The sequence below is a fragment of the Anser anser genome, assembly GCF_964211835.1.
Source record: "Anser anser genome assembly, chromosome: 16".
NCBI classification, from domain to species: Eukaryota; Metazoa; Chordata; class Aves; order Anseriformes; family Anatidae; genus Anser; species Anser anser.
The window spans coordinates 7,909,107-7,934,892 of record NC_139737.1 but is presented as its reverse complement, the minus strand read 5'-3'; the positions used below and the strand labels follow the sequence as shown (position 1 = coordinate 7,934,892).

At 40.4% G+C, this 25,786-nt stretch overlaps 1 long non-coding RNA gene across 1 annotated transcript in view; it reads right to left on the bottom strand.

The window, feature by feature from the left end:
- The window catches only part of LOC310882456, a 31,624-nt gene extending 28,333 nt beyond the window's left edge, over window positions 1-3,291 (bottom strand). Inside the window, exons 1-2 of the long non-coding RNA XR_014572977.1 lie at window positions 2,179-3,291; window positions 1,107-1,212 (exon numbers count right to left, since the gene is read on the bottom strand). This is a non-coding gene — a long non-coding RNA (uncharacterized lncRNA). The remainder of the gene's footprint in view (window positions 1-1,106; window positions 1,213-2,178) is intronic.
- Between the last annotated feature and the right edge of the window lie 22,495 nt (window positions 3,292-25,786).

The following is a 25,786-nucleotide window of genomic DNA, read 5'->3' as shown; positions in this document are numbered from 1 at the left end:
AGCGAGCATCAGAGCTGCATTTAAAATGAAACATGAAAGGAAGTGCTTTTCGGTTATGACTATAAACAACAATTTCAGTTAAACTTCTTTTGCAAAACACCCAGAAAGTGATTCTTTCTTGCTAATGCAGAAAAAGAAAGCAGAAGTTTTATACTGTCCCAAACAAGAAAGGATTTAATATAATGAAACATAAGGATCAAAACTATGAAGCTAGGAAGTTCAAAAGAAGCAGGTCTCGTTCAATTTGCAACTCAGACTGAGCTCGTAAATTCAAGGCTTGCTGGTGCTTGGCAATGCGTGGGAATGCCGGAGTGGTTACCCACAGTCTGTGCTCGCCGGTTGAATTCCCTCCCTACACAAAGGAGCATGCTTTAGCTCCATTTTCAAAGGGTAGGAGGGTGGATGTGGTCCCCCAAGTTTTTAGGGAACACACAGTTAGGGAAGGGTGCGCCATCTCCTGCGACTCCCACTGGGGTTAATGCACGAGCAGACTGTGTCATACCACTGGCAATGAGTTACAGTCACAAGTGTTAGAGCAAACTCATTGCAAGTGGAAATTGTGCAGACACCGACACAGGCTGCTTGGGATAACACATACTCGTTATTTTTCACCTTCAACACCTGATTCAACCTTGTTCCAACATTATTAACATGTCATGAAAACAGAAGCCTGTCTCTGAGACTTGCCCACCCTGGCCGTGATATTGAGAAAAACCTGTTTTGTCAAAGCTGTTTGGAGGCCAGGCTGTGCTTTGCTCAGCTCTCCAGCAGAGCTGGTACCCTCAGCTGACACCACTCCGCGTGGCTCCATTGGCCGTGCTCCCTTTTCACACCTGCACAGGACTTGCCCCCGCCACAGGTTTAGTGCTGCTTGTTGTAAAAAGATTTATCCCAACCTTTGTACAAAAGCTGGGCTTCCTTTCACCAATCTACAAATTAGAAAGACTCTTAAAGCAGGAATAATCTCAGGGGTGTCGCCTTTTGTATGGGATGGCTTTATGTGCCCATTTCCTTCTCATGAGGACTCCTGCTTTTACAGCTTAATGACAACAACACTTGGCTACGGCGTCTGTGCCACAAGTGGAAGGGAAAGCAAATCTGGGTACCTGGCTGAAGCAGTCGGTCTTCTCTTCTCTCTGTCTGGAAGAGTAACATCGCTCAGACCTCCATCCACGCACACAGAGGCGAGTGTAGGCCGACATAAATGCTCTGCTGAAAGAGGGAAAACAAACCTGATAAGCCTAAAACACTAGAGCAGTACTTCAGCCCTAAAAAAACACTGAAAATTGTGATGGGTTCCCATCATATTGAAGCAGGAATCTTGCCTTAGCAGTCAGCTTCCTACAGCAGAGTTACGATGGGTGACCAAGAAGAGTTTACCTGCGCAGAGTGGGGCTTGTCTTTTGCAAAGTTTTAACTTAAAATCAATGTAAAATGCTAATAGATTAATTGAAGATTGCCAAGCTGTTTCAGTAATTTTCTTCTTTTTGGTTTTATGTGGTGGGAAATGAAAGAGCTCATGTGTTTTCTGCAGATGGAGGGCTGGGAACAAACCTCAGTATTTGCTTCAAACTAAGAAAATACATGGCAATTTTACTTGTTTGTCCCCATGTCCTTGTGTGTTTGCCTCCTGTAAGAGATTTGCTTGCTGGAAAAACCTCACAGAAAGAGCAGCTGTTGATATAAAAGGGATTATTTAGAGAAGACAACTTTTAAACTAATAACACAGAGTATTTACATTGGAGATGTGATTATGGCCTACTTTGGGATGAACACTTCACCTCTGACATTGTGGGACTCTACTGCATGCTCATGTGCCTCTGAACCTGTCCAGATTTCCAAGCTTGTCTGAACTGGGGACTTTGTTGTCACCAAGATAAGGGTGTCTTTTTATGATGAGAGCACAAGCACGCGATCGGGACTTTGAGTGAGACAAGGTGGAGACCTGTGTGCTCTTGGTCACACACTCATCATGGGGTGACCAGCACAGGCAGGGGAGGAGGCATCAGACATCCTTGCTCCGTGGCTGTGCACGTGTTTGGGTGTACAACAGCCTGTGATGAAGTCTGGGTCTCTACAGTTACATGCAGATTTAAAGCCATGTTGAAAACTGGGCTTGGTGTTTCCTCTAAAGACAGAGTGTGCATATTTAACACAGAGATAAGTAAATATCTGTACCTGAAGTTCTGTATGAGGAATTCCTTCAGGTCAGTCACAGGAGTCACAGGTAGGCCTCCCACTGCAGTCTGCTGAGCTCAGGATGAAGCCGACTAGCCAGGAGCTAGCAAAGCTCAAGCCAAACCTGCTCGTGGGGGCATCAGAGGACCTGCAGGACAAGCTGCCAAGAGCTGTAGCCTCGTTAGTAGGCCCCAGACTGGGAGGGGACATCTATCCACTGCATTTCACTCAGCTTTTGCTCTGGGCACAAGCATTTAAAGCAATAAAGGTTTCCTGTATATCATGCAGTTGGATAGTCTACAGTCCAATAAAAAGTGAACGTTACAACCCTTTCTGCAATCCAAAAGTAGAGATGTCCTGTTATATCCAGTTGATTCATTAAATGAGCCGTGATCTCTGAGACTTCTGCTTCTGTCTAACTTAGGTCAGACCAGAAAACAATTTCTGGAGTTAGTTGAGGAGAAATGTCTACAGAAAGCTTGTGTCATCACACAGCTTTCCTTTCCTGCATAAATCAGAACAAAAGGCTTTAAATTTACAAACGCTTATCTTATGATATGAAACTAGAGACTGACAATACTAACGCTGGCTATTCCTGTAGGTACCACAGCATGACCACAATGTTTTGTTTGCCTAGTTGTTTTGACCTTGATTGTATTGTGGTTTGAGATAGATAATAAGTTAATTATTGTGAACAACATACCAGTCACGTAAAAGTTTCCTATTTTCTCAATTAATGGAGATTTACACATAACATGGCAAAGCTCCTTTTGTAGCTGGTGTGCGTGTGACTTAGTCACATGAGTAGTCTAAGCGTAAAATCCCCCCCTCAATTGTCATGTACAAACAAAGGAAAAATCCATTTAGTTGAGAAGGGGGGAAAAAAAAAAAACTTCAGCCCAGGTTGTTTTCTTTTGAATCATGTCAAGAAAAGGGTTGTTATGGAAGAAAGCCCAGGCAACAGTCATCCTTATCTAAGGACCCTAAAATAAATAAGGTGAGATCATCCGAATAAGTTATTAACACATAAACTATGCTGAGTACAAGCACTGTGACCCACGGTCATCTTTAGTGCAGTATAGTGACTACAAAAGGGATATAAAATGTATGGAACATTTTTCACCTTTTAGCTCATGCAGTGGTAAATTGTCTCATACTGCTGATACATTGCTATTTGTCATGAGTGATCTAGAAATGAAAGGAACAAACACAAAACAAATCACTGAAACATTTCACACCTCATCATCAAATTCATGCTCAGAAACACTGTGGAGAACTCTTTTGTTGTATGCTGCTGATAATCATGAGGAGGAAATCAGCCCATATATTTTCTATTAGAGGAACCAAAATGTGCTTTCTGTGGATAAATCTATAGCATAGATAAGCTATAGATTTATGAAGTCAGTATTTTTTTTCAGCAACAAAGCCAATACCGATATATTGGTACTAATATTTGACATCTTTTCTAGCAGCTTTCATCTAACAAACTTTACAAAGTATTGCATGTGAGAAAACAAACAAACAAACAAACATGTGAAATGAATATAAAAATGAATATAATTAAATCTACCTACATGAGAAAACTGAAACATTGAGACAGTTTCTGTACATTTTGCAGGACAACAAGCAGTACACTAGAATTTTTTCCTCTGCTATTTGCATCTGATAAATAGTTTATTTTACCATCTATTTAACATGCTTTTCTTTTGTCATTCAGTGACAGCCTGGTTGGCGTCCAGGACAGACACACAGTATTTACACCAAGATCAGATAAGCACCAGGCTCACTTACTGCAATCCAGAAGCCAGACTGGTCGCATTTAGAATAAGAATTTCCTGTAGTGTTACTATTCAAATTCAGAAACAGAGAAATGAAGCTGTCTGAAAAGCGTGTTGGTATTGCATTAAAATCGGCAGTACTTGGAAATTTCCCATCGAAGATTCCCATCAGGGATGAAACCAGGCACCCTTTTCTACCCAAAATGATTAATTAGCAGCACTGTTAAAATAGCATCTGAGGTCCTGTTGGTGGTCAGAGAGGAGGTCGCAGTTTGGAGCACCCCCCTGTAGCCTGACATTGCCTATAAGGACATTGGTTAAGGATGCACACGTGTTTTTTGCTGAATTTTCAGGTGGATCTTTCCCACAGTCTTATTTTTTGTATGTCATGAGGATAGCTGTACTAGGACAATAAAACCAGCACAATTGTATGCACATGTATGTGCATGTAACCAGCAAATATATGCACGCTGACCTAAGCCTCCAGGCAGACCCTGCCTGGGCTGGACAGAAGCTTCTTGTTCTTAGGAGCAATGTAGTTGCTTCATTTTTGAAAGTGAGAAAACAAACTCATTTTCACAGCAACAAAGAGGAAAAACTGATACTTACTGTATTTGAAGAAATGTGTTTTGTATAAATGTTTTTACCCCATCTTCCCATCCACCTCCCCTACTTCTGGCATAAACTGTTGCATTCCTTTAAGATTTATGAAAGATTATTAGAGTGAGAAGTGAATGTCTCAGCAAATGACTAACTGACCTTCCACCTATGATCATGACCCTCAACCAGACGAGCCTTTTGAAGAAATATTTTGGATTCAGCTAGGAAATGGCAGCGTAATTGAAACAAACTTGGTGGGGCTGTTCAGTGCTCTGGAAGGACAATGCTATGGCTAGGAAACCTTTCCTACTGCTTTGTCCTCAGGAGTTAAGTTGATGGTCGATTTTTCCACATACAAGAAAAGACACAAGGAATGTTTCAGACTTTAGTGGTAACAAAAATTTAGTAATTTGTTTTTTAAAAATATTTCATGTTGAGAAAATAGCTTTCATGAAATCTTTAAATCAGCCACAAATTAAAAGTCCTTTTTAAAAATTGGCTTACATTGTGTATCTATCCATATTTCTGAACAGGGAACAATGGGGGTCTAAGGGTTTATTTTTTAGTCTCACAAGAGATATCCAAGCATTCAGATAAACAAGTGATGCCTGTATTATAGACCTTTACATAGTAAGAGAAAAAGAGGTAGGAACAGCAATGACGAGATGCTGCAGCACTAAGGAGAGAAACTGAACTTGTACACTAAATAAATTACAGCACTTCAAAATTCTTAAGTCTCTGAATCAAAGGGCCCAAATAATTTGTAAATATGAATGAAGTTTTCTATTACCTCTGTGAACCAAAGCAGGATTTGCTTGACATGTAATCTTTGTTCACTCTCTCAGTGATACTACATATGTGGTCAGAAGTTATCTACACAGACATACATTTCAGCCAGATTGAAGCTACTATGCAGGGCTACATTTTGCTGCCACAATTGGGAAATATCTCTAGGGGAAAAGGCTTGAATGCTGAACAGCATCTAAGTAATATCTTTGTGTTCTGAGTTTAAAACAATGATGTTAACTAAAAAACAAAAACAAAACCAAAAACACACACACACACACACAAAAAAACAAAACAGAAGAATCTCAAAGGCTGATTTCATAAATAGTTTGACTTAGGCAAGAAAATCTGAAGAAAATGCTCAGTTTAAGACACAATGACCCTTCAGACTATCACTAATTAAGCCAATATACAAACTGGAACTCAGCCCATTCCCCCAGGGCAGAGGCAGCAGCTTGCATCATCGAAGTTTTGAAGAAAGAAATTTTGAAAAATGCAGATGGGAATGATGTGCACAGACCTCAATGGGGATGGACATTCTTGACCTTCCTAGGCTTTTTTTCTTTTTCTTTTAATTTTTAATTCTCTAAGTACTTCATTTCTGATTTGCCTTCAATATTATTGCCTAAAGTGGGCTAATTTAAAAATTCTAGACGTGCTCTCTTTTTGCATGTTTTAAACTACGGGGGGAAAACTACAAAAAATAACAATTTTTCACAAACAGCAATAAGATACAGCTATAGTGCAAGGTCTAGTTAGACATTTTGGTCATATGACCTTCATCTTTGCAAGAATCTATTGTTACATTCCATTTATTTTTGTCAATATTGACATCTGACCATGGACACAAAATGATCTTTTTTTTCTTGCCTATACTATCCTGTCCAACTTTGCATTAAGAAAGCAATTGAAAAGCCTAATGCATGGAAAGTGAATCTTTTGTATTCACTATAATGCCCAATTTTTTCTTTGGAGTTACCAAAGCTGTCCAAACAAGAGCTAGATTTTCCCTTTCAGGAGAGAATAATGGAAACTTTAAATGAAATCAGAAGGTTACTTGACCTGTTAGAAACTCTGAGGTAAAACTGATGTGAAATTATAATGTAAAGCCATGTGAAGATGTTATATAAACTGCAGTGCATTATGCAATCTCATATTTTCAACAGAGCTAAAAAGGAAAAAAAAAAAACAACAAAAACTTGGGAACTTGGAATGATTGTGCCAGGTGCTAAACTATCGTATTTTCTGCTGTTGCTTGGATGGGAATCTCAATATGATTTTATTTCAATTTACTCACAATGAAAGATTGATTACAAACGATCAATCTGTTAAAAGGTCTTTCAAATAGCTATGAACAATATGTCTGCTTGCAACTGAGTTTCACCCAGCACTTTGCAAGATGATTCCTGAGTGTATTCTGCTCACCTCAACACACATCCCCCCCCCAAAGCAAATCTTGGACTTCTGAACCCCAACAGCAATTTTACATGCATCAGGCCCTAAATGTGGCATGTCGGTTTGGACATTCAGAGTCCAGCTATTGCACCGACAGAGAAAGACTATCAGAAAGCAGTGATTCCACCTAATACAATACAGTCCCTCCTTGCAGACATCTTCCCAACCTTTTGGTTGAATACAGTGAAACAGAGAGAGGAAAAAAAAACAAAAACTGATTTTTCACCTGCTTTAGCAAATTTAAACCTCTAACACTGAACATGAAATGGAGGTTAATTCATTACTTTAGCTCCAGTTTAAGTTGAGTGTGCTAAATAAAACGCTATATCAGTGACCAAATCCTGGGAGTGAATAAGAAGGAGCAGCACTTCCTTAAATCTTCTCCTTGCCCCCTTACGCCTGTGATAGGCAACCACAAAGAAAGGAGGAGGAGTTTTCTTGCACTGTCTGTGGCTTATTAGGAGGTGGGGAAGAAAAAGAAAAAAAAGTGTGTTTGCAACCAATTTATCAGTAAAACAATTTAACATCACCTTGTCTGTGTGCTGTGCTCATTCAGCAAGGCAGAGTCAGGGGCACCCAAGGCACTGCTTGTACTCAGCAGAGCTGGAGAAGGGATCACCCTGTTTCAGATCACTCCAAGTCCAGACCTAAACTCCAACCTATGCCATGATTACAGAGCTGCATAGTTCCGCATCCAATTAAATATGTGTTTCCTTTTGTTTTAAAGAGAAAACACAATCCGTTTTGAAGATGACAAATAATACCTGAATATGTTGCATACATATGCGTACATTCATTGCAATCTCATACATTTCCCAGTATCATACAAACAAGAACACAAGTCTCTTAATCTGCCTTTCACCTAAATGAATAAATATTCTGTATAGTTAAAGTGGGTGTAACACATCTTTTGATATAGGCATGAAAGACTTTGAATACTTTCAGAACGTTCTGTTAAAGCTAATTTTTATATATATATATATAAACGTTTCAACAAAGGTACTTTAACTTTTTTTTTTTAAATATAAATTATGGTGATTTTTTTTTAATTGCACAAGCATTAAGAAAATGGCTAAAATTGTCACTGCTTAGAAGGGTGTTTGCCCTTTAAGCTGAGTGCCTTTTCTTCTTTCTACATGCATTTCGCCACCATTTCTTTTTGATGAAAGTGTTTTCTCTCCCAGTTCTGTGCATTAGGTTGACAATGCACAGGATTGCCAGACAGTTTTGTCGCTTATGCCATAGACTTTACTATTCCTTTGAACCTTGCTTGGCGTAAAAGAAGTTTTTCTTAATAAGTAGTTGTTCATCCTTTGATATGCACATCTGGATGTGCCTCTTATCTGCAACATGGTAATGCTGCTTCCTGAAGATAATGATAAAAGAACAACTGCAAATAACAAAAAAAGAAAAGCCCAAAATGCCTTAAGATTTCTTTTTAAATAATTGATGGGGTGATGGGTGTGGAGAAAAGGGGAAACCTCTGTCCCCTCACTTCTTTGGCTTTTTATAAGGAAAACCAAAACAGCAAAAACAAACAAACAAACAAAACCATATAACCAGAACTCACAAAGGAAACAGCTGAAAGGTTTACATATAGAAATCAATGGAATGAGAAATATGATAATAAAAAATGTATTTGAAAAGTCTTATGTAGCTCATTTGGCTCTCAGTTTGCTACCTATAATACATTATAACATCATTATGAATAATAATTAATTCAAAAGCTTTTTCTCAGCGCAGCTGATAACTGATGAAGGAAATAAATCCCAAAACCTTTATGTGGGACAGAGATCTTCCAGTGTATGCTGCTATGCTGTGTTTTGCAGTGTGGAATTTGCAGTATTTTCCTTAACTTTTAAAGAAAAACTGCTTATCATTGCTTAACTGCACCTCCACCAATTCTCCAATCAGCTCCTAATCTCTGGGTTTCTTCATCTATTTTCATCACTGGGAGTTGAGGAAAATGGCTGGCAGGGGCAGGATCAATCCCACAGCACACAATACACTGCTGAAATGCATGATCTGAGGCCCCAGTGCTTTCCTGCATAAGGTGTGATTTGCTTTTTTACTGACCACCTAAAATGAAGTGCTCAAATACCAGAAACTTAAAAGTTTCCAGCTCCCAAAGTTATGCCCAAATGAAAGAAATCTCGGCTTTCCCTCTGACATACATCTGAAGCCATTCCCTTATCTTTGTGAATACTTCACAGCTGTTTTTCCCCATGACAAATCAGGAAATAGTGAGTCAAACTTTTTGGTCAATGCAGTCATTCGGTCGGTCTGCTGCATATCCCAATCTTGCCACAAATAAAAGTTGAGGAGCAGAAACCCTGCTCTGTGCAACACCGTGCTGCAGCCGAAGGGCTGCGAACAGGGGTGCCATGCCAAGCACTGAATGCACCCGAGATTGTGGCGCTGGACCCTTCTTAGCCTTACAGATAACATTCATGAATTGATCCCTCATTAGTATGCAGCAGGCATGGGAAAATGATAAACTCCTATTAACACTGTCATGGCAACTGAAAAAATGGCTGCTTTGGAAGAACAAGGTCCACAACAGAAGAAAAGCAAAGGCCTCTTTCCTTTCTTCTGTTTGACATCTGTTGTTTAACATACAAAATTGTATTATAGTGACACACACTAGCGCAGGCATAGTTAAAGGTTGGTCAGTGATTGTTATCATTATCAGCTCCTATTTTCAGGGCTTACATGGCTCATCTCTGAAATCTCGCTCTGGGCTGCAAGCTGTCATACAGGATTTCAGCCCAGAAGCAAAATTTATTGTACAGATTTTGACTGGATTATGCCTGAGCAGAGAAAGAAAGAAAAGTTGCCATTAATTAATTCTCCTTTGTCACAAAACCTCAGAAAACATACTGTACATTTCTTTTATAGCAAGTTAATTTAAATACACATCCTAAGAAACTTAGAAGTCCAAGAGTCATTTAAAAAAATCGCTAATTTTTAGGGAAACTTAGGTACCTAAGTCAGCTCTACCTATTGTATTTGCTCATTGTTAAAACACTGTTACTGTGTAATATATGTATTAATATATGTATTAGGCATGAATTAAGGGTTTTTGCTTTTTTTTTTTCTTTCCATAATTTACTGATTTTACTTCTAGAATAAACGGTTTGTTCCATTTCTTACTGAGCTCGCAGTTCACAATGTGAGTTTTTACCACATATATGTACAACCTTGTGTTGTACCTGACTTTGTCATTCTGGTGACCTTGGGGTTCAATTTTCTTGTTTTCAAACTGAGGGCAATTTCCTCCAGTTATAAAATATTTCATCTGTCGTTCCAAGAAGCAAAATAAGTGCTAATCATTGTCACGGACTAGGAATTGATTGGTCAGAGATTCAAAAGGCTAATAATTAGTCTCCCTACCTCGTTAACGGAATCAAAAGGATGGAAATCCATACATGAAACAGCTCCCAGAGGCGCCTGGGCACCGGGGCGCTGTGCTCAGGGGTGGCCTTCACCAAGGAGGGTCCCGCTCCCAGGGACGGATCCTGCCCTGCTCTGCCCACTCCAGGAGCAAATTTAACTCCTTCAAGTTGGAAGGAAAACAAACAGACAAACAAGAAAAACCTTTCTCCTAAAACCATCTTCCTCCATTTTAGTGAGTTAACTGTCTCCTTGGAGAGCCACTGTGTATTAATTACATATTCATTTAATTATTAATTTTGTATTAATGTTAAGCTAGCATTGCTTGGCCCAATCCCCGATCCGATCTGCAGTCTGGACACCCTACGGTCCCCTCTTCCCAAGGCAGGGGAGCCGCTGGTCACCCCCGCATAGGTGAGATGGTCCCACAGGGCCTCTCCTCACAGATACACTGCGACCGCTTTCCATGGCCGCTACTGTCACGTGAAACTGTGCTCAGGGCCTATTTACTAAAAAATACATAATTAAAGACACGACTACCACAATCTTTGGTATTCTGATCTCTGGGCCAGGGGTTACTGCTCCCCATGTTATCTAGAAACCTGAACGAACCGCTACGTGCTCAGTCACTGTCGCACACTTCTCGGCCAGCTGCGGCCATCACATCTGCTCCCAGCCTGCACTCATGAGGTGCCTGCGCTGGGATAACAGTCCTCTGCTTTAGCCTATCAGCTGCACATTCATGGGATTAATTCTGCCAGTGCTTTACACTCACATATTATGGGCTGAGATGCTGCTAAAGATGCGACAGAAAGAAACAAAAGCATTGGATCTATCTGCACTGAGGATCTGGTTTAGATTTCATCCATGTCTCATCTTCGTGGCCATAGACCTGAGGCAGGAAGTTCTCATTGACACAGAGACCCTTCTTGTGGACTCCTGTCCATGTTTCAGAAGATCCATAGTCTTTTAAATGCAGGCTTCTCCCCTGCTAATCACACACTTAAATCTTTCCCAGGTTGCCCTCACCACTCTTAGCTGTGCCAAGACCTCAGGATTTTTTGGAATCAGGACACCTTTTGTATCCGACAGACTGCTGTGGGACACTGCATCAGACAAGACTATGATGTCTTTAGCAGGCTTCCACTCAAACTGCAAATGATTTACATTCTTAAACAACTGCATCTCTGTTATCTCCTGAAGACAACTCTGGAAAAAAAAAAAAGTTTTGCTAATTATAAAATTGTGTGAGATAAATCACCTTGTATCTGTGAAATCTGGTGAAGTGATTAGCATGCCAAGGAGTAGCATATGCCCAAATACCATCTGCATCTTTCAGAGGTGTATAAGAAATGCATTTTTTTTCTGTGCACCTGCATCTATTAATTGCTTTCCCACAAGAACTCCTTCTCCTTAAGACTGGAGCTGCGCTGGGTGCAGATAAATGCACACAGAGGTGATCTAATTTAATGTCCTCTTATTAACAGCCTTCCTCCATGGCAACATATTAACTGTGACAATAAGGACACCTGAGTATACATGTATTCTGTGTAGTCTCTTTATAGGCAAAAACATGTCAAGCTTATTAAATGAAGCAAAAAGAGAATTTTGAAACATCTTTCAAGCAGTTTGTTGTGGGTTACTTGATCAGAGCAATATCTCAAGCAGAAGACATGAGCTTGTACATGGTTGTAAGCAAAACCTAAACACAGGGCTAGGATTTTGGCCTTTTATAGCTGCAGTGGGATCTTCATTATCCCGGCAAAAAGCTCAAACAAAGGGGCAGACGTGCTGCCTCCTGTGTACATGGTTGAGGGTAGGAGGAGGCAGTGATCTCCAGACCAAGGGCCAGGGACAGAGGTGTGAACCCAGCGCTGCCATCCTCCTATTACTCTCACCCTGTTGTGAACTACAATGCTGGGCCATTTAAATGCTAATATTATTTAGCATGAAACAATCATTCAGGTTGGAGTCCCGGATTTTCTGAGGCGGGACGGAAAAAGGAAACTTTGAAAACATTGCTTTCCTGTTCCCCGGGACAGCTCCTCACTCAGATCTGGTTTGGAAAGGACAGGCTGACACATCAACCCCGTTGATACATGGGGTTTGGTTTTTAGTTCTCTAAAGCTCCAGCTAGATCTTTGTTAAATATAGACAAGTTTTGTTTTTACCTATTTTTCTATCATTTTTCTGAGAGCAGTCTTGCAGGTTTTCTTTGTGTCAGAACCCACAACACTCCTACAGTCACTTCATTATTTTTCAGGGGAAATTTGGAAATTGAAAACTGTCACAAATGTTTAAAGCGCAAGCCCTGAGCTGAATTCCTTTGTGTTACCCAATTTGTGAAGGAGAGAGGAAGAAGGAAGGTCACAAAACTTGTTTTCGTGTCTGACCATTTCCTAGATAGTAATTTCTTTACAGCTCTTGCATTGAATGTTAAATATCACACCACACACACAAACAGAACAACGACAACAAAAATATGAAAACCACCAACTGTTATTGTTTAGCTCCTGGTGGTTGTTTCAGGCAGAAAACAATCAACACTGAAAGAAATCATCACTGACATTAAAAACAGTATCTGCATAGAAATGCTGCACTCAGTTTGTACCACTGGAGTTGAGAAAGATAATGCACAGAAGGGACACCAAATCTCTTACTGTCCAGAGAAAAGGACAAAACCAGAAGCTGTAGAGGTGGCTGGACAGGAAAACCAAGTCAGATGAAGAGCTGAACAAAGCCCACAACTTCCTTCTCGCAACACTGACATCCGGGATTTAGAAATTCCTCTCCCAAAGACATTAAATTCCCTTCAGCCTCCAAAAAAAGAAATCCTGAATACATAACTAGGGTGCCTTAGTCTTAAGTAGTCACTGAATGAACGAGATGCTGCTCTGCTGGCTGCTCTGCTGGCCACCCTCCCAGTAGAAACAACTCTCCTGTTTTCTAGGAAGGGGGAAAGAGATTTAGAGAGATCTGCTCTGAGCTGGAGACCTTCATCCTGGCTCCCAGCTGGGTGGGAAGGAACCAGGAGTCCCAGTTGCCCTGGTCCCAGTACAGCTGGCCTGTACAGCTACAGATGTTCAATGCCAAGACTCACAGACTGGTCGTCCAAAAATAATACGGACCTCAGCAGAGAAAGGGAAATAGAAATGAAGTGGAAATTTCTCTCCCCTATCCCCCCTCATGGTTTTCTGTAGTTTGAATTAAAGCAACGTTTTGCAACTCCCCTTCTCCATCCTCATTTACTGGTCTGGGAAATGTCTATGCAATTTGGGAGTGAAACTGCCAGCCTGCCCTGGAGGTCTGGAAACTCAGAGAGCTGTCCCAAAGCCCTTTGAAGAAGATCTGTCTTTGCTGTCATGCTTTCATAATTTCAGTGAGCTCTGGTTGAGCTCTGGTGAAGCCCAGGTATAAACCACTTTCATATTTACATGCGCTCTGAAACTTGATGAGAGAATGCTACTTGGTCTGGATCTAAAACGTGTTATTAAACTTAAATAAAACAAAAAAGCAACCATTTGTTTTCAAATGAGATTTTCTGGCCCAATTCTGCAGACTCAGGAGGTTGAGAGATTTGGGAAAAACACACTTATCTACAGTGGATACAAGCCCTGAGCTTGTGAAGACTCATATGCCACTAGTTCCCATGCATTTTTGTTTTTGAATTACACAACATTTCCTTTAAAGAGTTAGCGAAGGAGACGGTACCCCAATGATTTCTTGGAGCCAACAGAAGCAATAGAAGTTGTGCGTTTTCAACGATGTGCTAATCTTCTGAAATACACTAATATGTATAGAAAAACTAACTCTATTCCTTCAGAAGATAATTTGTGACATCTAGCCTATGTGAGAGTGGGAACAGAGCTGTGTGCTGCTGATAATTTTCTTACAGAGAAATAAACTAAGTGCATTTTGAAGTTAAATTACTGTATTGGGAACTTATCCAGTACTGACATTACCTTACAGCATTACAAAAATTAACAGAAGAACTTGCTTTACAGAGTTTGTACTCTGAGAAGCAGCCACACAACGAAGCATTTTTGAGCCCTGAAGTTCTGTTTCTTGCACCTGGTTCAGACCTTACAAGAATTATTCTCATTTCAGTAGGTTTCTGTGAATCGCAGTGCCAAATTTCTGCCAAATTTGGGACACAATCCATCTTTTGGAACATATTTTAAGTTGTACCTGATTACTCCAGTGTCTAAGATACCGTTTTACTCCTTTTAGCCTTGCAGAATATATGCAGGACAGCTTTTCTCATCTACACAATTGTTCGTGAATTTAGAGTCAACAGGACCACCTCTCTGTTTTGAAGGTTAGATGGAGAATAAAGCAGAACCTCAAATTTGGTGCACAGGAGCAGAGAATAAAATCTATTTGTCCTTTCTCTGTAGCAGGTAAGACTCGATGGTTTATGTCAATGTCATAAACTGCTGTTTGCCAGGGGCAAACACGGGGGTTTGTTCATAGTTACAACCAGTTTGTGAGCTGAAGACATGCAAGGCAGTAAGCGGACCCTGGGCACAGTTTTCATGACAGTGTCATTGTGCTGGTATATTTAAGCCATAAGAGTCTGTCATGGAAAGCACCTCCTTGTCATGCCAGTTCTACAGGTAGCACCTAAAACGTTTCAGACTTGCTTTCCCAGTGTAAGTTATTATTCCAGAGTGCATCAGCAGAACTGTTTCACAGCCTGTAACTCATCTGTTAATTACATATTACTCCAGAGGAGGTTGGGGTCAGATAATAACCACATTGTGGATTGCAGACATTTGGAAAAAAAAATGGCCAGAAACTGATGGCAACGAAAGATGCTAAACTGGCAGCTTAAAGATGGAGCATGCATTACGTACCTAAAACCGATAACAGTCCCTCAGGTCAGTCTGACTTGTCCTGTCCCAGAGAGGTCCTCACCTTACTGAGAAGAAAGCTGTTTAATACTCCATAAACTCCCTAATAAAATTGTCAATAACAGCAACAATAAAAATGTTACACAGCAGTTAGTGTGAGACTACCATTGTCTTAGAGTAGACCATTAAATAGTAAGAAAATGAGAATGGCTTTCAGGGATTGCTGCATGTCCAGAGCAAACTCAAAGAGACCTAATAATGTCAGCAAGTTCCTATCTACAGTTATTCCTCTATGAATGTCTTGTTTTGGGAAAGGGGTTATAGTGATTTTTTCATTTGACAAGACAGAAACAGTGCTCAGAAAGGCACCTGGTCCCTAGAGGCCGGTGGCTTTTCTCAGAAAGATGTCATAAGATGTCTTAAAGAAACCAAAATATTTTCTAGCCCTCAGCCTAACCCTGTCACCAAGGAGGCTGCAGTGTACCACCTGAGGAAGTCCTCTTCTTATCCCCTCACACCTCTTTAGCCAGACCGCTGGAGATGGTATTGAAAGGAAAAGAAAATTCTTAATCTAGTAGGTCTTCTCCCTCTCTACTTTTTCTAGTTTCACAAAATTTAACACAACACTTGAAAATGCATTCCAAGCAATCACATCACGATTCAAGGTTCTGGATTTAAATCATAAGAAATGAAGAGAAACAAACCCCAAATAACACTCCATATCCTGCTTTACAGCCATTAGAATCCATTAAAAATTGCCAGAAACATGCCAGAATTTCATGTAGTTCCTCATTATCCTGTGGAGTTTATCATATATGTTTCCTTTGTATATCCCTTGTCACCTACTAGCTGAAAATCTTTTAAAAATCAAAGCCCACCGTTGTGGGAAGAGGCTGTGAGGTCTTCCTTACAGCACAGACAAAACACCAGGTCCAGTCTCACAGAAACCAGAGTGGCCCTGCTGCAAAAATCAGGGGAAACATTTCTGTGCATGAGTCATTTTAAAGCACATGAGGAACTTAAGGAGCCTTAGGTCAGTTGAATAATCTGAGAGGATACCACAAATTCATTTAACCCATGACAGAGTAATTCACATCACATCATAAAAACTGAAGAGGACCAAAACCACCCTGTTGAATTCACTGATTTCGCCACTGAAGATTTTCCCTCCCTTCATATTAATAGAGACCTTGAAGTCTGTAATGGCTGTGATAAGATATGTGGTTACATTGATGTAAATGTACTTTTTCTTATCAATATGCAAACAGGACCCTAATCTATTTATCTCCTTCACATTTTATTCGGGAATGGGGGCAAGGAGGGTTGTCTTTGAAGGCTGCTTTCAAACTTTGGTATCTAATGAAACTAAGTTGACTTCTAAAGCAAATAATAATTATGTGCAAAGAGTATTGTTTTATTATTTCCATAGTATTTTCCAGGCTTCATCAAACAAGTTTTGAAACAGGCTGGAGCTATACACAGGATTTACCTTTTGCAGAGGGTGTTTGAGTAGGTCAGCCATTACAAACACCCTTGCCAAATTAAGGCCCAGCAATTCACAGATGTTCCTTGGGAGACCTAATGTATGAGACTAAGCAGGATAATAGTCTTTAATTTTCAAGGGGAAAAGTCACTCTGGAAGATGCATGCTAGGAGGGCTAATGCCAGGGAGCCAGTGACATTCAGACAGTTGCTATCAATTCATTTCAAGAAAAGTTCAGGGGTTTTGATTGCAGGACACAATTATCTGGGCAATAACAGCTCCTCACTGCCAGCCACCCTTCCCTTCTTGTGTGAAACTCAGTTGTGTCCCATGTATGGCTGTAAATCCTCAGCACGGGGATAGCTTTACAAATATACACTCCTGAGAAGGTTGAAAAAGAAGCTAAATAGAACAGGTAAAGATTATGAACACATTTTTCTTTTGCCATCCATTCTCTATAGGGGATGGTAGCAAAGGACCACGCTGCAAGTACGACATTTCGTTTGCTTCACAGTGGTGACAGCAGTGGGATGGTGCATGTATGCATTCTCCTGCTGAGTATGAGAACAAGAGTGTTCTCACCAGGAACCAGAATAATAAAAAAAAAAACTTCAATGTAATGACCTGGGGATTCCAAGTTATATTATTTAAATCATTTTTGCTATGCTGAAACTCAATCAAAGATCAATATACTGAAAGCGTTTGGTAGTTCTTTGTCATGTGAGGCAATCACAGCAAACTTTTAGCTGGTTCCTCTCCTTCATTTGGATTTGTTATTATTTTACCCCATTTTTCATTCATACTTTGCAGGTGTGGACAGTAAAGAGTCTGTAAACAGGGAGAAAAATTCTTAGGAGAGCATGTCTTGCAGTTGCTATTAGCAGAATTAAATATGGATATTATAGAAATTGAATATTTGCAGTAAATTCACAGAATCACAGAATTGTAGGGGTTGGAAGGGACCTCGAAAGATCATCGGGTCCAACCCCCCTGCCAAAGCAGGTTCCTTAGAGCAGGCATGATTCTGTGATTCTGTGACACCTGCCAACAAGTGCATCTTACACATACCGATCTTGACAAAATGAATGTTTTCTCACCCTGCCATATTTTCACAGAGGCAAATGCAGTTTTGCAATGTACAGTGCTGCTGAGATATTAAGCTGTGCAGGACATGAAGGCCAACAAAAGTTTCCAAAATACTGTACACAGGGGGAAGGTTTAATGGGTGAACAGCCTGGCCGCAGGGGGAGGACACCCCGGGCTCCGGCGTGCTCTCTGGATGGCTCTCAGCCTTGGCCTCTCATACACATCCAGGGAATCCTTGTAGCTGCCACAGCTTCCACAATTAAAAGTTTATTTTCTGTGCATTTATAAAAGGCTTGACAGGCTGCAAAGGGTACATAGAGCCCACTGTTGTGGGACTCTGCCCTAGAGTCCGCGTTTGTCTTCTGTGGACCCCAGGAGTGGCAGGATATTGGTGAGAGCAGGGTGCTTCTTTTTCAACACTGGTATCTCCTTCATGATAGCAGCTGTGCTACTCAAAAAATATTCACATATCTGCTTTGATTAATACTAAGAGAACATTACATGTGTAATTAGTTGCCATACATGGTGTTCAAATGGGACATTCGTTTTATACTGTGCAATCCCTAGCTCACTGGAGCACCAGATCTCTTTGGTATTATAGACCACTGGTCTTGCACAAATACAGATGTGAATGTTACTGCTTTCCACCGAGAAATTATTTTTGAGCATAATGCTTAAGAGTGTTTACAGTTAAAATACTAACAACACATTTAGAGGTACACATTTCAATACAGTATATGGGAAACACCTGGCCTCAGAAACATTCGGGTAAAAATTGCTGTCAACCTTCTGTTTGTCAAAAGGGTATATTTATCCTCTGACTTTTTGTCATGACCTCTGCATTCTGAAATGAATTAAAGGTTTATGTGCAGGAATGCAGAGAGCAGGAAATCAGGAAATAGCATGGGAAATGGCTTTCCTGTCCCATTTCACTGCTTTACGTACTGTAACGTCATCGAGTGCAGAGATTCTGTCAGTTTATGTTGGCATACTTGATTTGGGGTGTGCATGTCATATCTCTTTGTTCTCCGCTGCTGTATTACTAAGATGATCTATTAAAAGACACAGTGTTGATTTAATTTCAGTACAAGACAGCAAGAGACATGTTCAGTTTTCAACAGTGATTCGTTTATGTGGTTAACTGAAAAACTAGACATGTTTGAGCTGGTTAGACACAACTAATGCTCACTTTGAACAATTTGCCCTTGCATACATTTTTAAAAGTAAAAGCGGAAAGATTTAGTCTAGCCAGGAAGCAGATGATTCACCTGGCATTTTCATTTTCACAAACTAATTTTTTCTAAAGGAACATTCAGTTTGGAAGTAGAGTCCATAAACTAAGAGTGCAAGACAAGAATTTGTATTTTGTAAACAATTTTCCATGAGACTTCAATGCTTTTAAGCACTAGCACAAAGAACCAGGTGGGCAAAGTGCATGACCCATTTGGTGCTTAACAATCTTATTGAAATGCATTGAGATACTGAGATTGGTGGAATTGCTGGCTCTGGCTCCGCATGCGAGAAACTATAAGTTGCCTGAACAATTTTAAAATTGCAGCACTGAACTACATGACATACAATAAAATAATTAAAAAAAAGGAAGAAATAAATCAAGTTTTCCAGATACCTTACATAAAACTTATCACCAGTAAGTATTACCAGTATTCGGTAACTGCTTTTATGGAGTTAGTAGAAGATGAGATCTCCAAATATCTTAAATATCAAATCTCTTTCACTGGAGTACTTAACTATGAGTCTCAAGATCCAACTTCAAATTAGCTGTACTTTAAAGCTTTGGCTTGGTGGCCTTTTGAATTAAGTGACATCTGTAGAAATCAATGGGAATGGAGAACGCTCTGAAACAGCAGAACTCACTCAGCACTTTATAAGATCAAGTTCTTAAAGAAAGTCCTGAAACCTTTAATTCTTATTGCCTTTTCCATTGAGGTTGACAGGAATGGCCATACGTAGGACTGTAAGAGAGGTTTTACGCTCAGACTTAGCAATACTCCACCTTAGGAAATAGTGCCAAATACCTCCCTTAATAAAGATGATCACAAAACATATGCTAATCTTGTGCTCAGCTGAGTTTTTCCTCTGTTAACACTACCAAGAACAAAATCTCGATCTGCCTAAATCATTCAGCTTTGTCTCCACCCTCCCCAGAATAGTTTTTGCTATTAATTCTGTATAGTCAATACCTGGATGGAAAATCAATTTATGTCAATTTTTAATATTTTGGCTTATATGTAATTTTAAACAAATAAACCAAAAATAAACCAAAATAGATAAAACATGCAGGTTTTCATCCAGCTGTTTAAATAAGGTATTTGGAAGTAGCTTGCTGTTTACAGGAAGCTCCAAAACAGGAATGTATATTTTTATGCAGTAATTAGCAATTGTTTAATATACCAACTGGGAAGCCAAAGAACAGCATAAACACATAATTGTTACCAGGCAGGGCGAAGTAGAGCATTAGGAGATAGCATAAATAGTCAAACGTGACCTCAAAAGGTCAAAAGAGAACTAAACAATTTTGTCACAGCACTTGCTTATTTAAGTCAATGCAAGTCCAATTTCCTCTCTGCTGCTTTGCCTGGTATTTTATACTGTCCAGTATTATTCTTATTTGACAGAGACACACACAGAACTAGTTGTCCTAAGTACATTTACAAGTTGTTTGTGATTATTAAGCAAGAATAATCCAGAGCATTTTGCAAGTCAGAGAAGACTATTTTAAACCCAATGCCACGTAAAACACTGAACTAAAAATGTCCACGTTATATTAATTTCTAACAATGATTTACTGAGGTCAATGACAATAAAAATACAAGTCAGCTATAGAGGCATTTTGTAACCCAGTTGATTTTTTTTTAACCCCCTTCATGCTGTACAAGATTACCCTGGCACTGAGGAGCAACCAAATTAAAATTAAATTTTAAATTTAATCTCTGAAACAAAGAATTTTCACTAAATCCATTCATGTTTGACCCCCCAAAAAGAATCCTCTATTTCAATACAAGGCTAGGATTTCACTGTGGGGGAGTAGCCCCTATGTATGAACCACATGGAAGACAGGATTATTTGGTTACACTTTAAATCACGTTCATTTTTAGAGCCTGTTCTTCAGAACAAATAGGGTATTCTATCCTCATATTCTTTCTTTTATTATTATTATTTTTTTAAAGTTTCCTTGGAGTGATTATAAAAATCACTTAAATCCTGAAGGGGAACTATGCCTCAGTGACAAAACAAATTTGCCACAAATCATTTTACAAAAGAACAGCAGGACTTTAGACCAAACTCGGGAACTGTTCCTATTCATCATTCATTTGTTTTGGAAACTCCACCCTCCTCCTGCCATGTTCAATATCTAATTGGCATTCTGACACTTCAGATAACTAAACATCTGCTGCATGGATGCTTCTTAGAAGTCTTTTGTTCTGTAAGTTGGAGTTCAAGGGATACAACTCACCGATACACTGGATTCATGCCATTGTTAGAGCAACTACTCTCTTTGAATGGAGAGAAAACAGTCGAATAAAAGCATTTTGCACAAATACTTCCCCCTACCCTTCTGATAAGCTTCCTAAGGAGTTGGTGTATTAAAATTCAGATGTCAGAGTACTGCTGCTTCTCTGCTATTTCCGCAGTTTGGAAAGTCAGGGTCTTTGCAAACCTCCTGTTAACAGTTGTTGACAAAAGGTTAATTTCCGTTGCAGTGACAAGAGGGTTTCATCACTGAGTAGAACTGAATGCAGATTATTTATTTATTTATTTTTAATACAGTAGGTCAATTAATGTAAGTGAATGAGATGGGTATCTACCGTTCAGGGCTGGTGTAAGACCTTAGCAATAAATGTTTTGAAAGTATTTTGGAACAGAATAGAAAAAGAATTATAGATCTGTGAAACTGTATTATTATTAGATCAAGAAATGAATCCTATATAAAATTTTGGGAGTGAGATTTGCATCTATCTGCTGCTAGAGCTTCTTTAGCCTAAAGGTTTCATTAGATATATATGGTCGGCCAATACTACAAATATATTTATTACCTGTATGACAACAGCTTCCAGAGTTTTCAGATCAGCTTCTGTGTGCTGGGTGCCGTTCAGCCCATGTGAATGAGCATGAGCCACCCATCTTGTGCCCTCACGGAAGGACCAGAGAGGGAAAGGCTGGGAGAGGAGAAGGGCATGAGTTGGTACCTCAGCTACAAAGTGTTTTGGAAAACAGCCAAGGATAAAACCCACATCACCAGGGTCCTCGTTCTGCTTCACCACTGGACTTTTCGCAGCATGGTTACCTATTAATTGCAGCTGAACCTGGCTCTCATCCAGCAGTGATCTCCCTGTTCATAACCACAACAAGGATGTGCCCTTCCCAAGCACAGACTCTTTCTAAAAACAGCCTTTTAAACAACTGAAGGACCTGGGGAAAATAAACCCCAAGACCCAGAAGAGGTGCAGACAGCAGCCATACAGCTCTGTCTCTGGATGTGGAGGGCCGGAGCACAATCCACTGCAGACAGCCTTGTCAGAAGTCGATGGGATGCCTGCCCAGGTGCTACAGCAATGCCCTACCTGGCCAGATTTCCAAGCCTTGCTTGGTGCATTTTTTTGCTCGGCATGGAGGAAGTCTAACACACTGGCATCAAGTTGCTGTAAGCTGTGTGAGGCGGGTTACAGAGGAGGGCACAATGAATGCCCCGAAAAACCCATTGTGCCCACGCTGCTGCATGAAAAAGACTGCTGAATACACTGCATAGGAAACAACTCACGTCATTGTCCTTCTGCACACACAATCACTCAAATGATGCATGTAAATACGAGATTTTATAGGCACATTCACTTTGCAAATCCTTCCCATCTATTCCAAAAGAGCCGCATTGTAAACATTAACAGGCTGATCGTAAGCCTGAATTTAGCAGAAAAGCTTCCAGTAACAGATGAGCAGGACTGAATTAGTCAGACTGACTTCTATATTCCAGATACCCCAGTGGCTACCAGCCTGAGATCTTGGCCCTCGAAAGCATTCAAAATGTTTAAAATCTCTTCTGTAACATCTAAATACACCAGCCAACTAGCGGAGGAAGGAGGCAAAACTGTATTAAGTATCTGTCTAGGCAGAGAAACGGATGGAAGAAAACAACATCATAGCTACTTATTTAAATGAATGACTCTGCGGGAGCTGGCACAAATGGAACAGTTCACAAAGAAGTCACGTTTAATATTTTCCAGTGGTATTTCTGATGAAGGACTTGCTAGTTATAAAGAGCTAGATGAGGTAGGTGAAAGTGGAAGAGCCATTTGTACCTCTTGATGACAACTATGGCTGAAAGCTATCTTGTTCCTTGTTAAATGTTGATTTATATTTAGTGTGGATGAGTCCCGACTGGCGAGGGTGGAGTTAGTGCATGGCTTTGGGAAATCAGGTTTTAATTCCCCACTTTTCTAAGCAAAATCTTCCTTGATCTTGGCCAAGCAACTTCAAAATTGGACCCTTGATAAATATAGTCTAGGGATGTTGAATGCAAAACATGTTTGCATCAAAGCACAAAATTGACAAATCCATTGCATTTCCCTTTATTTTCACAGGGGATAACCTAGTACATGGCTAGGATAATTAAATCCTCTGCATAACTATTGAAGCCAGCTAGCTGGAAGAGCAACACAGCCCCAGGTCTGCTTGGCCCGTCAGGCAGTGACTGCCACCTCCATGGCCAGGACTAGTGGCAGCTCATTGCCAAGAGATTGCAAAATGAACTACATGAGAAATTACATTTGGGAATTTGGTGCAGTCTGGATCTGGACCAGCATCCATCATTTGAGTAAGCTCATAAAACATGTTGTACGAGATGAGCTTTATTTCTGCTTTCTGGAAAACACACTATAAAATAGCAAATCCTTTTAATGCCATTTTTGTGTCTGCTTTTGAGATTTGAAACCCTATAGCACCATCAGATACATGTCTCTTCATCTGAAAATTCAAAACTCAAAGCAGGACCACTCTCATTTTTCCCATTTTAGCACACAGAACTGGCTCCAAGAGGAGGCAGTGTTTCACTGAGAAACCTTCACTGACATTTCTGCTTCTCCACAACCTTCTGCCTGGAAGTTTTCTGGCTGATGAGTTTTTCTCATAAAGCAAATGAGAGTCTGACATGGTAAGAATAGGAGCAAGCTGGTGCTCTTTGCGTGCCATGTCTCCAGTTCTGTGCTGCCAGGCTAGTAGGCCCAGGTCTGTGTGGGGATGGCCCAGGTGAAGTACTTCCCAATCAGCTCCCACATGCATGTTTTTTTCCACTGCTTGGCTCAAAGGGCCCCTTGAAGCACGTTTTCCTTTCCTTCATGCCCTCCCCCCCCCACCATGCCTGCACTTATGGCCTCTCACAGGCCTGGTTTCTGGACATGGTTGTTGGGGCCTTCTGTCAATCTGTCCAACCCACTTTCTCTTTTCTCCCCCTGCCTTTTTTTTTTTTTTCTTGTAAAAAAGAGAGATGAACATCTATGTCAATGAATCCCTGACCTACATAGGCTGACCCTGAGAACTCAGAGATAATACACCAGAGTAAATGAGGTCAAAAATAGTGAAAAAGGCCCCCATGCGGCTAACGTCCTGGCAAGGTTTTGCTGGGCCACGACTTCCTGAGAGCTGCTTGGCTCGCGGATAAGTTTCAACCTCTCTGTGTCCTTTTAAAGGCCTCTCAGATTCTTTACATAAATTTTTGGCATGTTTTATTGACAAAAAGGGTAACTTGAGTGAGAGGGCAACAAGGGAAGATTTCCTCATACTGTCATTAGTTCGTCCCTCCGCAATGCCGGCACGCTTGAGTGGATGTGCCAAACTCGCTTGTGCTGAGGACAACGCGACGCCGTGGCCCTGGTGGCTCTGGCATGCCTTGCCTGCTCTGCCGGGTGGACATTCCCAGTGTCCTGCACAAAAACCCCAAATGTGCCCCTCAGAGCCACCTGAACAACCTGGAAGTGTGAATGTCCAGCAAGGGAATGCTCGCTCCTTCTCATTTGGCAAGAGTTGGTTTAAAAAGAGTAAATACACGCATATAGATAAGCATAAAATGTTGGCCCATGCATTTAAGCTGCTCATACCTGGCAACAAGGGTCATATACAAAGCATCCTGAAGCATTTAATTCAAATTGGACAGCCTGCAGCTTTCTCGCATACAAAAAGGAAAAAAATATCAGTTCACAAAAGAGATCTGAGAAGCCTTACCTGTCGTTGTGAAAGCAACAGTGCCAGGATCATATATATTCATCCACAGCATGAAACAGGCTTCTTTACTGATGGCAACATAACATCCAGGTGTTAGGCCTCAACCCCACTTCAACTATTGTTTATTGCCATTGCATGGATTAATCCCTGCTGTCAGTCCGGCCTGCAAGATGCTCTCAGAAAGAAAGGTCTGCATAGCATCACGAATGTCAGATCCTGCTTTGATACACTTTATCTTCCCTTATCCCTTCAAACTCACCATGACTACTCTGCCTGACATGCTAAAAATGCTTTAGAATTGGTGCATATAGGCTAAACTCTGGTTTGAGGGAGAAAAAACCTCCCACCCCCACTTTTTCTTTTCTTTTTTTTGTTTTTTTTTTGACAGAAATCATTGTTGATCTGATAAGAAGTTTGTGGAGTATCCAGTTACAAACTGAGAATCCCCAGAGTCGGTGATTCATTAGTAGTTATCCTAGTGTTACAGGAAGTAAACAGCTTTTAGATGTGCATTTTGCATCTAATTATGTCACAGTCCACTGGCCTTCTCAAAGGTGTGTTGTTTTTCAGGGTAATACATTAAAGATAACAGATTTTACAACAACAGCTGGGAAAAAACAAAAATAGATAAGTCATGGAAGCTTTGTGAAAGAAGTTGGAGATCTTTGCTACGCTGTGAAGACAACTGGGTGTCATTTGGGAGGATGTGAAACTCTATCCAGCAAAAGGTGGCTGTTAAAGCATGTCTGTGTTTGTGGCTCATATTCTACTTCCAGAAGGGTCCTGAATCTATTTGTTTTTGTGCTTCCCCACTAAACAATTAATTTCAGTTGATGCTGAATGACATTTTTCTGTCCTCAGATTCATTAAAACAAACTTTTCTGAATTTGTATCACAGCACGACAAGGCAGAGCTGAGCCCAGTGGGATTTCTCCGCTTAG